This window comes from Musa acuminata, chromosome BXJ1-8 (assembly GCF_036884655.1).
Source record: "Musa acuminata AAA Group cultivar baxijiao chromosome BXJ1-8, Cavendish_Baxijiao_AAA, whole genome shotgun sequence".
NCBI lineage: Eukaryota > Viridiplantae > Streptophyta > Magnoliopsida > Zingiberales > Musaceae > Musa > Musa acuminata.
The window spans coordinates 37,399,249-37,415,079 of NC_088334.1; positions in this window are offsets into that span (position 1 = coordinate 37,399,249).

Sequence of the window (15,831 nt, forward strand, 5' to 3'; positions counted from 1 at the left end):
TTCCTATAACTCCAACCATACAAGCAAACATTAATCTAGACCAAAGCATCTATGAAGCATTTACCTTGGTTCTATGGACCCTACCAAATTTTGGAGTGTATCAGAGTGATAGCATACAGATTGGACTTACCCGCTAGCTCCCGAATCCATCCAGTCTTCCATGTGTCATGTTTAAAGCTCAAGCTAGGATAAAACGAGATATACCAAAGCTATCTACTAAATATGACTACCCAAGGAGAACTCTAAACCCAACCGAGTGTCATTATTGATCGACGGATTATGACTCGACGACGATGACCCACTCCTAAAGTGCTAATACATGGGTGAATCTACCAGCAGAAGATGCCACTTCGAAGAACTATGATGACTTGAAGATCAAATTCTTAGAATTCATGGATTCTCAACCTCGAGGACAAGGTTGATTTGAAGAGGGCAAGTCTATTAGGACTCTAGCTATAAGAGTCCTAATTGAATTTTATTGAAAGGGGCATTCATGTAAAACCTACATAGCTGAGCCCTATTAAAGAGGTGAAGAGGACGGCTAGGGTTAAGGTTAGTTGGGAGGTTGCTTCTTAGAGTAGGAGTCTTATTAGGAGTTGGTTAGAAGTAGGAGTCCTATTATGAGTTAGGGTTTAGAAGCCCTACAAATAGTCATGTATTCATCATCTTTTGACAAGCAATAGATGAATCTTCTTAGCAGCCTTCAAGCAGTAACTTGGAGGAAGGAACTCCTATAAAGTTCCAAGGAGGCCGATCCCCTAAAGAGATCATCCCCAAGCTTAGAATCTGCTAGGGTTCTAACATGGGCCTAGACGGTCACACATATAGTAGACATTGCGATTAGTAGAGATTCGGATATGAGATATCCATCAGAGCCCCTATCTTATTGGATATCTAATAAGCCCCTGAATTATTGGATCCTATGGATGAGATCCAATAAGAGCTAATGATAGACTATTGGATAAAGATCCACTAATCTAAGAGGTTTGGGTAGTTGGATAGAGATCCAATACCCAATATGATAGGATCCATTAGGGTTAAGTTGATAGGGGATCTCTATAAATAGGAGGGAATCAGTGGTTCATAGGCTAGAGCCTTTTGGGTTTCCTCTCCTATTCTCCTCTCCCTCTCCATCTCAGAGTAGGCCTGGAGATTTGAGGAGTATTATCGCAGCCCTACTATGTGGATCACCAGTAGAGAGGAGGGCACTTGACCTCCTTCACCCTCTTATAGAGATCTACAGGGATTCAAGGATATACGATCTCCCTAGGTAACACAATTTATCTTATACATAGTTTTAAGTTTCACGGATTTTTGCGCACTAATCTTCGCACGACGATGAACACATATTTAGGAATTTATTTTTCTGTCCTTCCGCTATGCATGTGATGTCGCCCCCAAAGATTTCTCTACACATGGTAACTGAGGACAGACATGTCCAATGGATTGGATTCCCCTGTATTGTCTAGGGATTGTGGCGTAGTGGCCTAGTACGTCCGTAGTCGATGAGTCGAGTGAATTATTATGGAGATAATAATTCACTGAGCTAGCTCGATATTGGGTATGTATGACTCATGACCAGCTCGATATTGGACCTAGAGGGTCATACACATATGATAGGTGTTGTGATGAGTTGAGGTTCGGATAGGAGATATCCGTCGGAACCCCTATCTTATTGGATATCCAATAAGCCCCTGAATTATTGAATCCTACGGATGAGATCCAATGAGATATTATTGGATAGAGATCCACTAATCTAAGAGGCTTGGGTAGTTGGATGGAGATCCAATACCCAATAGGGCAGGATCTATTAGGGTTAAGTTGACAAGGGACCTATATAAATAGGAGAGAACCAATAGTTCATGAGCTAGAGCCTTTTAGGTTACCTCTCATATTCTCCTCCTCAGATAGCAGGCTTGGAGTTTTGAGGAGGATCATCGTAGCCTTGTTGTATGGATCACCACTAAATGGAGGACACTTAACCTCCTTCACTCTCTCCTAGAGATCTGCAGGGATTCAGGGATATCGATCTTCCTAGGTAACACAATCTTTCATATACATAGTTTTAAGTTTCATGATTTTTGCGCACCAATATTTGCACAACGACAAATACATCTTTTGGGAAATTGAGGGTTTTATTTTTTTTTGTTCTTCCGTTATGCATGTAATGTCACCTTTTGTGTTTAAAGGCGAATCGATCTCATTATCATGATTTCATCATGATTCAATTTCCATTGTATAAGTCTATGAACATCACAATATATATACATATATGCAACAAGCAATATAAGGTGATAAAAATACTAAAATATAATAAGTAAAAAAGATTACGTATCATTTCATATGTGTCATCACTCACATGATTAGCTTGTAGGGCACCTATGACTAGCAATCTCCCACTTGACCTAAAGTCAATTACCTATATGTTTGATCCCTATTAGACCCCTGTGATGCTTAAAGATAATATGAGACAATGACTTTGTTAGTGGATCTGCGTTATTATCTTTGGATGGAACTCTTTCTACTACTACATCTCCTCGGGCCACGATCTCTCTAATAAGCTGGAACCTCATCAAACACTTCTGATGAGACCCAAGTTCTCTCATTTGAGCAATTGCCTCATAGTTGTCATAATATAAACGAATCAGCTCCTCGCTGTCCGGCACAACTCCTAAAATTTGTGATGAACTTTTTTATCTAAACTCCCTCCTTTACTACCTCTACTATAGCAATGTACTCTGCCTCTATGGTCTAGTCAGCAATAGTATCTTGCTTGGAACTCTTCCAACATATTGCTCCTCTATTCAGGGTGAACACATACCCCGAATTAGATTTGCCATCATCGACATTAGACTAGAAACTTGAGTCCATGTAGCCTTCAACCTTGAGGCTACTATCTCCATATACTAGTAAAAGATTCTTAGTCCTTCTCAAGTACTTAAGAATACACTTTACTGCTTTCCAATGCTCCTAGCCTGGATCCGCCTGATACCTACTCATGACACTCAGAGCATGTGCTATATCAGGCCTGGTACATAGCATAGTATACATGATAGACCCTATTGCTGAGGCATAGGGTATCCTATCCATGTTCGCTCTCTCTTCAAAAGTCTTTGGAGAAGTACTTCTAGAAAACGATATCCCATGCCAAACCTTTTGACATTGGTGTCTATATATCTGGACTAAGACAAGCCAAGCATCATCTTAGATCTATCTCTATAGATTCAAATCTCCAATATATAGGATGCTTCTCCTAAGTCTTTCATGAAGAAGTGTCTAGATAACCAAGTCTTTACTATGGATAGTATTTCTACATCATTCCCAATGATCAAGATGTTATTTACATATAACACCAAAAAGGTGATAGCACTCTCACTTATCTTTCTGTACACACAATGCTCATCTTCGTTCTTAACAAAGTCATAAGATCTGATTGCCTCATCAAATCTTATGTTCCAACTTCGGAAAGCTTGCTTTAGTCCATAAATCAACCTAAGCAACCTACATACCTTATCTGGGTAGTCCTTAAATACGAATCCCTCATGTTGTATCATATACACCTCCTTCTCGAGGTTGCCATTGAGGAATACAATTTTCACGTTCATCTAATAGATCTCATAATCATAGTGTGCTGCAATAGTCAATAGAATTCAGATGGATTTTGGCATGGCTACGAGTGAGAATGTTTCGTCATAGTCAACACCTTACATTTGACGATAACCCTTAGCCACTAGCCTTGCTTTATAGGTCTCTACCTTTCCATCTACTCCGATCTTCTTCTTGAAGATCTACTTACAACTAATTGGTATAATACCCTCAAGTATATCAACTATGTTCCAAACCTTGTTGGAGTACATAGAATACATCTTAGAATTCATGGCTTCTTGCCACTTCCCGGAGTCTATACTCATAATAGCCTCCTCGTAGGTTTGAGGATCAATATTCTCAACATCCTCTCCTCCAATATGCCCCACATATCTCTCAAAAGAATGAGATACTCTGCCGGACTTATGTAAAGTCAAAACTTGTCTACTAGGTACCTGGATAAACTCGGGTTATGGAATGGTGCTTGAGCTAGGTTCTCCAACCTCGCTCAACTTTAACATGCTCCCACTGTCTTTGCCAAGAATATGTTCCTTCTGAAGGAACACAGCTCTCTTATCTACAAAGACATTTTCATCCTCGGGATAATAGAAATAATACTCATTAGTTTCCTTGGGGTATCCCATGAATATGCACTATTCCGTCTTGTATTCCAATTTATCAGGGTTGTGTCTTTCAATGTAGGCAGAGTAGCCCCAAATCTTAATAACCTTAATATCGGGCTTCTTACATTTCCATATCTTATATGGAGTAGACACTATCGACTTAGTTGAAATTCTGTTCCGAAGGTAAGATGCGATCTCTAGGGCATATCCCTAGAATGAGACGGGGTGGTCGGCAAAACTCATCATGGAGTGCATCATATCTAACAGTATGTGATTTCTCCTTTCGAATACACCATTGAGCTGAGGTATATAATGAGGTGTCCATTGGGACAGAATCACATGGTCCTTGAGGAACTGAGTGAACTCTGTACTCATGTACTCATATTCTCGATCTGATCGAAGAGTCTTGATACTATTTCCAGTTTGATTCTTCACTTCATTCTTATACTCCCTGAATTTCTCGAATGCCTTAGACTTGTAATTCATCAAGTACACATGTTCATACTTTGGGAAATCATCAGTAGAAGTAATGAAGTAGGAGTAACCACTTATGACATGAGTTAACATGGGACCACATACATCACTATATATGATTCCGGCAACGTAGTGACTCTCTCTCCAGTTTCACTAAATGGAGAGTTGGTCATCTTTCCACGAAGGTAAGGCTCATAAGTTGCATATAACTCATAGTCGAATGGATCTAAATATTCATCATTTATTAACTTTTGAATCCTTCCTTTATGGATATGACCCAACCTATAATACCACATGTATACATTATTCACCTCATCTTGTTTCCTCTTGGACACACTTACATTCCTGATAAATGGAGCAGTGTCTAGCATAAATAAATCAGTATGCAATGTTCCTCTCATGATGATTACATCATCTAATAATATTGAATAACCATTATTCTCAAAAACTAATTTATATCCACTAACTATCAAACATGAAATAGAAATAATATTTTTGATAATAGAAGGAATAAAATAGCATTCATTCAATGTAATAATAGCTTCACCAAGCAGATGTAGGGTGACCTCGCCAACAACAATTACAGTAACTTTTGCTTCATTGCCCATTTTGAGGTCTATCTCGCCTCTCGCCAATCTCTTAGGTCCTACTAGAATCTGTAACGAATTGCAAATGTGATAAGCACTACCGGTATCCAATACCCATGTGTTATCATAAGATTCTAACAAATGAAGACTGATTATGAATATACATGAAGCTTCTACAAGCTTTTGTTTCGCCCTCTCTGCAAGGTACCTTTTGCTAGTCATAGGTGTCCTATAAGCAAATCACGTGAGTGATGGCACATGTGACTTGATACATAATCTTTTTGCTTATTATATTTTGGTATTTATCACTTTATATTGCTTGTTGCATATATATATATATATATATATATATATATATATATATATATATATATATATATATATATATATATATATATATATATATATATATATATTGTGATGTCCTTGGATTTGTGCAATGAGAATCGAATTGTGATGATATCATGATAATGAGATCGATTCGCCTTTAAACACAGATCCTAAATAATCCCGATCATAAATAACTCGAAAGGGACATCAAGATAACCGGACAAACTAGTGTGTTGTATATCCATCCATATGATAGATGCAGTTGGTCTCATAGCTGCTCATATATGGATATTAGGGATACAATACAGGTGCTCATTGGGGAATGAGTTCACTGATTGATCCACTTACGGAATGCTGAATGGTTGATGATGCCTTATTATTAGACAACGATTTCGTAGTCCCAATGGTGTATCTGGTCCTTAAACTTGAGACACTAAGGATGTCCTGTATGAGTACTCTACTATTTTATACCGGACTTATAGGTTTGGATGTCTTAGATCTAACACAATCGGTAATTAGGAGTGGTAGTCAATCTTACGAGGGCTATTGAGTGTCAATAGAGGATCATCTACTCTCGGTGTCATGAGAGGAATGTCTCATATGTTATTGCTCAAACAAATCCCTTGCCAAGATCATTCGGACAGAGAGAGAAAGAGTTCTTCGGGAGAATTCGATTAGAGCGAGACCCGAGTAGAAACCGTATGAGTCTGATGGCACCATGCCCGGTATACGATCTCTGGAATATTAGATAGATGAGAGACTATAGGTATATGATAACTGAGGACAGACTGGTCCAATGAATTGGATTCCCTTGTATTGTCTGGGGATTACGGTGTAGTGGTCTAGTACGTCTACAATCGATGAGTCGATTGAATTATAATTGAGATAATAATTCATTGAGCTAGAAGGAGTTCTAATAGGTATGACTCACGTCAAGCTCGATATTGAGCTTAGAGGGTTACACACATATGGTAGGCATTATAATGAGTAGAGGTTCAGATATGATATATTCGTCGGAGCCCCTATCTTATTGGATATCCAATAAGCCCTTGAATTATTGGATCCTATGGATGAGATCCAATAAGAGCCCATAAGAGATTATTGGATAGAGATCCACTAATCTAAGAGGCTTGGGCAGTTGGATAGAGATCCAATACCCAATAGGGGAGGATCAATTAGGGTTAAGTTGATAGGGGACCTCTATAAATAGGAGGGTTTCAATAGTTTATAGGCCATAGCTTTTTGCTTCCTCTCCTATTCTCCTCCCCCTCTCCACCTCAGAGGTGGCCTGGAGTTTTGAGGAGTGTCATCATAGCCCTATTGTGTAGATCACCGCTAGAGAGGAGGGCTCTTGACCTCCTTCACTCTCTCCTAGAGATCTACAGGGATTCAAGGATATACGATCTTCCTAGGTAACACAATCTATCTCACACATTGTTTTCTATTTCGTGGATTTTTGTGCACCAATCTTCGCACGACGACGAGCATATCTTTGGGAATTGGGGATTTTGTTTACTATTCTTCCGCTACACATGTGATGCCTCCCCTAAGATTTCCCAACACCTTTTGCAGTTCCCCTTCTAGTGCCCATCTTTGCCATAGTGGAAGCACTATCCTTTGTCCTTTACTGGGTCTTTATTAGCAATCTTTGTTTTACCTGATTTGCCCTTGCCCTTACTCTTCTTAAAGGACTTTTCTATCTTTCTTTTCTTTCTGGTCTCACTAGCATAGAGAATTGACTTCTTTTTCTTGATAATGCTCTCTACTTCCCTCAACATATTGAGGAGCTTAAGGAGAGTCACCTCAAGCTTGTTCATATTAAAATTCATTATGAATTGAGAAAAAGAATCTGGTAAGGACTGATGTACAAGGTTTACACGCTGGTCATCCTCTAGGACCATTCCTAGACCTGTGAGTTTCTCGATCCACTCAATGATCTTAAGGATATGGTTATGAACTAGTGTCCCATCAGTCATCCTAGCACGGAAGAAACTCTGGGATATCTCATATCGTTGAGTTCTTCCCTATTCCTTAAATAATTTTCAGAGATGTAGGAAAATGGATCTGATATCCATCTTTGCATGCTATCTCTATAATTTAGGAGTCATGGAGCCTAATATGTAACACTTATCAAGAGTGGAGTCATCTATGTACTTCATATAGCAAGCAATCTCATCCTCGCTTGCCCCTTTCTCGGGCATAGGCATCATTGTATCAAGGGCATACGCGATTGTTTTCGTCGTGAGAACGATTCTCATGTTGCGGAGCTAATCGATGTAATTTAGACCAGTGAGACGGTTGACATCAAGTATGTCACGTAAGGGATTTGAATACGATATATTTCTGAAAATGAAGATGTAGTAGAAATAAATAACATGCATATTTTGTGAAAAATAAATAATTAAGATAAGGACTTTTATCTTAATCTACTCCCACTATTTTCTCGCGAATCACACAACTCCCTCCAGTATGTGAATTAGAGTCTCTCGGCAGATCTCTAGTGGGAATCAGGATCCAATCGATGTCTTAACATAACCTCGAGTGACTCAACCAATTACACTAAACCCGTAAAGGTAGGCAACTCTTGCAAATCATAACTCCTTGTGATTCCCGTCCTGTTCGACCTTCGAACCACCATGACCTCGAGTGACTCGACCAACTATAGTGTTCGGTTAAATCATCACCATCATTACAAGATTAGTTTGATTCAACAATATACTCTCGAGTGACTCAACCAAGCATACCATATCCTCAGGTCACCGGTGACATCTCTATATCGTAGGCAAGATAGCGAATCACAAAATAGGTAAGCCTCGAGTGACTCGACCAACTCAACCTACGTCGGGAATCAGTCCCAACATAAGATTATAAAGAGAGGGGATTTTTTTTATTTGGTCTCCTAATATGATGTGTCACATATATACATATTTAATATATATCTACATCGCATACAAATATGTATACATATCTAGTAGGTGTAAAAGTAATCATACATCACATGAGTAATCACACCTAGATGATCATGGACCACACCCTATTTGATTAAGCCCAAGCCAAAGGGCCTAATCACTCACATCAAGATCTATGTGTGCGGTGGCGTATCTCCATGTCTTGTGATCATCCATCTCATCATCGTCGGTTCCGTCAGCATTTCGACACATTTTCATGCATTGCGATCGTCCATCTCAGCCTCATGGATCTCGCTATCGCTTCCATGCTCCCGTTGTATCTCCTCGTGTAATTACAACTTAATCATAGACACACAGACTCGACAATAAACAAGAAATAAATTAGAGGCTCACAGGCCCCAATAATAATAATAATCACATGTACACACACATCACACAGTCCATTATCATCCGTCCACATCATACATCACATGTAAATATCATCATCATATAGAACTACTAGATAATAAAAATAGTTAATTAAACTATTTAATTAACTAATATTTTTTTAATTTAGAACATGTAGGGAATTTCTTGAATTATGAAGGATATTTTGGTAATTCAGACAGAAAGGACAGACTCAGAATTTTTAAAATTCTGAGGGGCAAATCTATCTTTTGGTAATTCACTCGTAAGCGTTGTGGCTGCGGGCGGTGCTGCCCTTGTGATCGGGCGCCCCCGTGGGCATTTCTGCCTGCGGGCGGTTCTGCCCACAAGCGGACGCCCCTACGGGCGCTGTACCCGTAGGCAATGCCCGTGGGTGCCGCTGCTTGCGCTGCAGGTGAAGTGCCTGCACATAGGCGGCTTTGCCTACGTCTGCAACTACGCACAGGTGGCATGCTTGTGGGCACCGTCCTTGTAACTACCGCTGCAGGTGGCCTACCTACACATAGATGGCAATAAGGCTACCATCTTCGAGGGCATCAATAGTTGCTGCCCTTTCTTACTTTTATGTCAATGATTTTGATGTCAAAAACTTTTCTAAAATACAACACACACAATTCAAAACCAATTTTTCGCATGAATAATCTAGCTCTGATACCACTATAGAGAAATGTAGGGGCGATATCACATGTACAACGGAAGAACATAAAACAAAATTCCTAAATTTTTCAATACGTGTTCGTCGTCATGCGTATATTGGTGCACAAAACCCGTGAAATAGAAAATCACGTGTGAGATAGTTATATTACCTAGGGAGATCGTATATCCCTAAATCCCTACAGATCTATAGGATTGGATGAAGGAGGTTAAGCGTCCTCCTTTCTAGCGGTGATCCACATAGCAGGGTTGCAACGACGCTCCTCAAATCTCCACGCTTGCTATCTGAGGAGGAGAAATGGAGAGGAGAATAGGAGGTAGCAACTAAGAAGCCCCAACATATGGGCATTTAATTCCCTCCTATTTATAGAGGCCCTTAGTTAACCTTAATGGATCCTGCCCTATTGAGTATTGGATCTCCATCCAATTACCTAACCTTATTAAATTAGTGGGTCTCTACTCAATAATCTCTTATTAGCTCTTATTAGATCTCATCCATGGGATCCAATAATTTATGAGCTTATTAGATATCCAATAAGATAGGGGCTCCAACAGATATCTCATATCTGAACCTCTACTCATCGCAACACATACCATATGTGTGTGACCTTTTAGGCCCAATATTGATCTAGCCATGAGTTATACCTATCAGAACTTCTTTTGGCTTAGTGAATTATTATCTCTATAATAATTTACTCGACTCATCGACTATGAATGTACTAAGCCACTACGTCATAGTCCCTAGACGATATAGGGGAATCCAATCCTCTGGACCTATCTGTCCTTAGTTACCATGTACCTATAGTCCCTCATCCATCTAATATCCCAGAGATCATATAGCGGGTATGGTGCTATCAAGCCCATACAGTTTCTCCTCGAGTCTCACTCTAATCGAATTCTCTTAGACTCTTTCTCTCTCAATTTGAATGACCTTGGCTAAGGATTTGTTTGAGCAAGAACGCATAGGATATTCCTCTTATGATACCAAGAGCGGATGATCCTCTATCGACACTCAATAGACCTCGTAAGGTTGGCTGCCACTCCTAATAACCGATTGTACTAGATTTGGAACTTCCAAACCTATAAGTCTAGTATTAAAGAGTGGAGTACTCATATAGGACATCCTTGGTGTCTCAAGTCTAAGGACCAAATACACTACTGGGACTACGGAATCGCTGTTTGATAATAAGACATCATCAACCATCCAGTATTCTGTGAGCAGATCAATCAATGAACTCATTCTCTAATGAGCACCTGCATTGTATTCTTCGTGTCCCCACATGAGTAGTTATGAGACTAGTTGCCTTCATCATATGGACAAGTATACAACACACCAATCTATCTAGTTATCTCGATATCCCTCTCGAGTAACCTATGACCAGGATTATTTAGGGTCTGTGTTTAAAGGCGAATCAATCTCATTATCATGATCTCATCACGATCCGATTCCTATTACACAAATCCACGGACATCACAATATATATGCATATATGCAACAAGCAATATAAAGTAATAAAAATATCAAAATATAATAAGAAAAAATAATGTGTATCATGTTACACGTGCCATCACTCACGTGTTTGACTTGCAGGGTACTTATGAATGGCAGAATTACAGTTATCTTTGGATCCCAACCTTTTGGAAGAGAACTTAAAATTTTATTAACCAATTCAAGATTAGTATAATATTTACCAAGAGCTTTCAAAGCATTGACAATATCTATAAAACGAGTATACATATCACCAATAGTTTCACTAGGCTTTATTCTAAATAATTCATAACTATGTATCAAAAGATTAATTTTAGATTCTTTTACTCTATTTGTGCCTCCATGAGTTGTTAGGAACAAGTCGGAACTAAGAGGGGGGGGTGAATTAGTATAGCGGTAAAATACGTCGTGGCGAAAAACCTTTTCATACGATAAAAACCGAACTCGGAAAGATAGCTTGAAATCTCATTCGTATATGAAGTGAATGCAGTAGGCAAGTAAAGATTCAGTTTGCAGTAATGTAAATTGCTCAAATATAGAAATGCAAACCAGAGAAGAACACACCAATTTTATAGTAGTTTAGTCGTCGTGACCTACATCCACTCCTCTTATTCCTCTTCCATTGAGGTCACCAGCATCCACTATCGATCTTCCTTTAATAAGCAAAGATCAACCTCCTTCTTACACCCCTCTTCTCCTTTTACCGGGTTTAGGAGATAACCCTTACAAGCACGCACACTCCTCTCTAAATAGAATTTTAATACTTAGACTAGAGGAGGATTCTCACAAGAGATTTCTGTAGCGTTTTTCCCTTTTTAAATTCTCTGTGCTGGTGTTTGTTAACCAGGGATGAGAGGGGTATTTATAGGCTTTAAGTTGATTCAAATTTAGAGCCTAAAAAGTCTCATCCCAGGTTTCTTGGGTACTGGCGGTACCACCACCGTTCCTGGGTGGTACTACCGTCGTAGGATCTGGTACTGGGCAATACCTCCGCCGAACAGGGGTGGTACCACTGCCCAGGAATCCTAGGGTGCTATTCCCCAGGCGGTGCCACCGCCGGCCAGGTTTTCAGCACCCTGGTTGGGCCTTGAATCCGGCCCAAACCAGGCCAACTTTGGGCCCAGTTGGCCCTTAACAGAGTTGATGGGATTACCTCTCAATCCCAACTCTAATTATGTGTTAACTACGATTCCTAAGACATATTCTAAGCAGGATAAGTCCGATTTCTTTCGGCGATCTTTTCGGTGAACTTCCGACGATCTCTCGGTAATGTTTCGGCGGACTTCCGGTAAGCTCCTGGACTTCTCGGTTGGTTCCGGCAGAACTTTCGACGAACGTCCGAACTTCCGACGAACTCTTGAACTCCTAACAAAATCACGTTCTTAACTCCGGGACTTCATTTTATTTTATGCCTTGCTATCGTAGTTAATCCTGCACACACAAAAATACACTTCAATCTAGACAATTATTACTAAGCATGAATCATGTTGTCCGGCATGTCATTGGTCCATCGACGCTTCGTCTGATTCTTCGGTGCATCATCCTCTCTTGTGGCCTATTGCCTAATCAGTCAGTTGACCTCCGCAACTCTGATATTCTTGGCGTAATATCTACTCTTCTTGACCTGATGCCCAAATCCATGGCCTGAAGCCTTCTGTCGATACGTCGACCGATCCTCCGGCCCGACGTCCAATCTTCTGACACGTTTTCCTCCGGCCCAACATGATTCTTCTTGCTTTAATTGTCTCTCCCTGATCAAAGCATCCTGCATCACTCAAAACACAGATTAAATCATAAACACTTATCAATTGGTTTCATCATCAAAATTCGAGATTCAACATGAGTAACTTCAAGCGTATGCCAAATATCATATACATTTTTATATATAGAAACACGATTAAACTCATTTTTGTCTAAAACACAAAATATAGTGTTCATAGTTTTAGCATTTAAATAAAATATTTTCTTCTTAAGATCGTTCCATTCATTCATTGGTTTAAAGGATTTTTGAAAACCAAACTCAATAATATTCCATAAACAAATCTATAAAAAGTAAGAAAATTTGCATTCATGTTTTTCAATACGTATAGTTCGTCTCATTAAACATAGGAGGACGAGTGATAGAGTAACCCTCTTGATTGTTAGAAAAAGTCATTAAATCTCTCTTGGGTGTTAATCCAAATGAGAGAACTAGGCTCTGATATCAATTGTTAGGATCATAAAGGCACTAAGATGGGGTGCGGGTGAATTAGTGCTTTCGAAATAAAGTTTCGATTTGTAAAATTTTGATAAAAAAACACGTATCGAAAATGCATTTAACTTAGAATGTGAGTAGAGGTAATAAGTAACTAAATTAGTTACTAATAGTAAGGAAAAGCATAAAGAGAAATGCAAACTAGATTTACAGTGGTTCGTCATGTCGACCTACATCTACTCCCGATTCCTCTTCCCTCGAGACCACCATCTTTTATTACCGATCTTTTTTTCAATGGGTGAAGATCAACTACCCTTGTTATAACTCTTTCTCATTTGCATAAACTTAGGAGAAAACCTTCACACTTCCCTTTTACAAGAAAACCTCACACCTCCCTTAGAGTGACCTATAAACTTAAGGAGGAAGAGACTTAATACTTTTTAAGAGAGTTTATACACTTCAAATCATAAGATTTTCATACTTTCACTAAGTAAGCATGAGTGGGGTATTTATAGACCCCAAATGGCTTAAAAAATAAAGCCAAGAATTTAAATCCCCAGGTTTTTAGGTACTAGCAGTACTACCGTTTACATCGGGCAATACTACTATCATACAGAGCCTGGGAACCTAGGCTCTAGTGGTACCACCACCTGCTAGGTGGTACTACTGCTAACACTAGTGGTACTACCATCAGGATTCCTGAAAAAGAACAATCAGTACTTTCCAGCTCACAAGTGGTACCATCACTTGGCCCTAGTGGTACCACCACCCAGCCGAACTCTAGGTCACTGAATTGGCCTTCCAACATGTCCAATTTGACTCTAGTTCAGGCCTAATAGACTCCTAATTAAGTTGGCATAGTTACACCCCAAAACTAACTTAATTAGATTCTAAACGTCTTCGATCAAGACTCAATAACTATAATGACAATCATGAAGCTTTCAGCATATTGTCCGACATGTCTTCTGTTCATATGGCATATTGTCTGAACCTTTGGTACATCATCATTTCCTTTGGTGTATTGTCTGATCCATCGACATGTTGACCTCCTATAGGGAAATCTAGGGGCGATATCACATGCGCAGCAGAAAAATAGAAAAATAAAATTCCTAGATTTTTCAAAAAAGGTATTCATTGTCGTGCAAAAATTGGTATGCAAAATCTATAAAACTAAAAACTACGTATATGAAAGTTTGTGTTTTACCTAGGGAGATCGTATATCTATGAATCCCTACAAATCTATAGGAGAGGATGAAGGAGGTTAAGCGTCCTCATCTCTAGTGGTGATCCACACAGTAGGACTACGACATCGCTCCTCAAATCACTGCTCAAAACTCCATACCTACTATTTGAGGAGGAGAAGAGGAGAGGAGAATAGGCGGTGATAACTAAAAACCTCTGCTTATGGGTGTTCGGTTCCCTCCTATTTATAGAACCCCCTTGTCAACTTAACCCTAATGGATCCTACCATATTGGGTATTGGATCTTCATCTAACTACCCAAACCTCTTAGATTAATGGATCTCTATCCAATAATCACTCATTGGCTCTTATTGGATCTCATCCGTAAGATCCAATAATTCATGTGCTTATTGGATATCAAATAAGATAGGGGCTCTGACGGATATCTCATATCCGAATCTCTACTCGTCATAACGCTTGCCATATATGTGTGACTCTCGAGGCCCAATATTGAGCTGGACATGAGTCATACCTGTCAGAACTCCTTCTAGCTTAGTGAATTATTATCTCCATAATAATTTACTCGACTCATCGATTGCGGACGTACTAGGCTACTACACCATAGTCCCTATATGATATAGGAGAATTTAATCTTTTAGACCTATATGTCCTTAGTTATCATGTATATATAGTCTCTTATCCATCTAACATCCCAGAGATTATATACAAGGTATGGTACTATCAGACCCATACGATTTCTACTCGAGTCTCGCTCTAATCGGATTCTCTCGGCGAACTCTTTCTCTCTCAATGCGAATGACCTTGGCTAGGGATTTGTCTGAGTAAGAATACATGAGATACTCCTCTCATGACACCGAGAGTGGATGATCCTCTATCGATACTGAATAGTCCTCATAAGATTGGCTGCCACTTTCGATAACTGACTATGCTAGATCTAAAACTTCCAGACCTATAAGTCTGGTATTAAAGAGTAGAGTACTCATACAGGACATCCTTGGTGTCTCAAGTCTAAGGACCAAGTACACCAATATGACAACAGAATCGTTATCTGACAATGAGGTATAATTAACCATCCAACATTCTGTGAGTAGATCAATCAGTGAACTTATTCTCCAATGAGCACCTGCATTGTAGCCCTAGTGTCCCCACACAAGCAGTTATGAGACCAGCTATCTCCATCATATGGATAAATATATAGTACACAAGTATGTCCGATTATCTCGATATCCCTTTCGAGTAACCTATGACCAGGATTATTTAAGGTATATGTTTTAAAGTGAATCAGTCTCATTATCATGATCTCATCACGATCCGATTTCCATTACACAGATCAATGGACATCACAATATATATGCATA